Source organism: Fukomys damarensis, unplaced genomic scaffold (assembly GCF_012274545.1).
Source record: "Fukomys damarensis isolate Sample0158 unplaced genomic scaffold, DMR_v1.0_HiC HiC_scaffold_25, whole genome shotgun sequence".
Classification (NCBI taxonomy): domain Eukaryota; kingdom Metazoa; phylum Chordata; class Mammalia; order Rodentia; family Bathyergidae; genus Fukomys; species Fukomys damarensis.
Window position 1 is genome coordinate 24,217,050 of NW_022900937.1, and position 1,158 is coordinate 24,218,207.

At 41.5% G+C, this 1,158-nt stretch overlaps 1 protein-coding gene across 3 annotated transcripts in view; it reads right to left on the reverse strand.

The window, feature by feature from the left end:
• Positions 1–1,158, reverse strand: part of Ptpn9 (protein tyrosine phosphatase non-receptor type 9) — a 63,646-nt gene that overhangs the window by 34,802 nt on the left and 27,686 nt on the right. The gene's annotated exons all lie outside the window — the stretch shown is intronic.

A 1,158-nucleotide genomic window follows, 5' to 3' on the forward strand; every position in this document is an offset into this window, starting at 1 on the left:
AAAAAAAAAAAAAAAAAAAAAAAAAATTTCTTTCCCCAAATAAGATTGAATCCCAAGTTTACTATGGGGTGGAGGTGGGGAAGACAGGAAAAGACAGGGAGAAACACGTCTGAAACCAAACACAATTAAAGCTCATACACAATAAGGCCAGAAGCCAGAGTCAGATTCATAGAGCAGGACTTAGCCAAAACAATGAGGGAGAGATGGCTCGCAAATGAGATGCAAATTACTGGCCTGAAAGCCAAACAAAACAAAGCAGAAGAATTTTGTGTTTTGTTTCTTAAAGGAAAGAGGTGGCTGGGCCCTCTGAAGGCCTATTGCATAATGCAGTATAGCACAGCAGCCCCAGCTGCTGCTTTGCCCAGCAAGCCAAACAGACACAGGAAAACAAGGACAAATGGTTTTGCCTTTGAATTAGCAGAACTATTTGACAGCACCAAAACTATTAGAAAGAATTTAACAAATCAAAAGGCCAACTGTTCTTTGTACTGACTGACTGACCCCACAAGACCTCATAGGGCTTTGGGCGCAGGCTACTCAGCCTGAACCCCAGACCCTTCTGGACACCAGCGTCCTTCTGGACAGCTGGCACAATACCTCTTTCTGGAACTATTGCTAGCCCTCTTCCTCCTTGCATCATATTCCATTTCTGCTCTAGTCAAACTGCTATACTGAGTCTTTTGGAATCATTTAAATCAAGATTTGTGCATGTAAATTTGATTTGCTAAAAGCTTTCTGCATGGCTAGTCTGTCTCTTCCATCCAGAAACTTTTCTCAGTTGGTGGCCTACAATGGGATCAACTTAAAGAAAATTTTGAATTTGTCATAATCCTACCACCAGTCAAATACTTATATGTATTTATCCATATCAAGGAACTATTATTTGTTTAACTAATTCCTGTAATAAGCAGTGTAAATCATATGAAAATGGGTTGCTTCAAAGGGTGTAAGTGTTAGGGACCTGATGCCGCCATCCCAGGCTGTATTCTCCAGGTTCTTCTTGGCTCTTAATATGACCTCATGCTCTTAACTTTAGTTTCCCTCCCCCCAAGGCCACAGTGGTCAAACCTAAGTTTCTGTAGGACTGAACCCATAAACGACAAACTGGCCTGTGATAGGTTAAAGGTAGCCCACTCCTCATAAATAAGCAATAGCCCA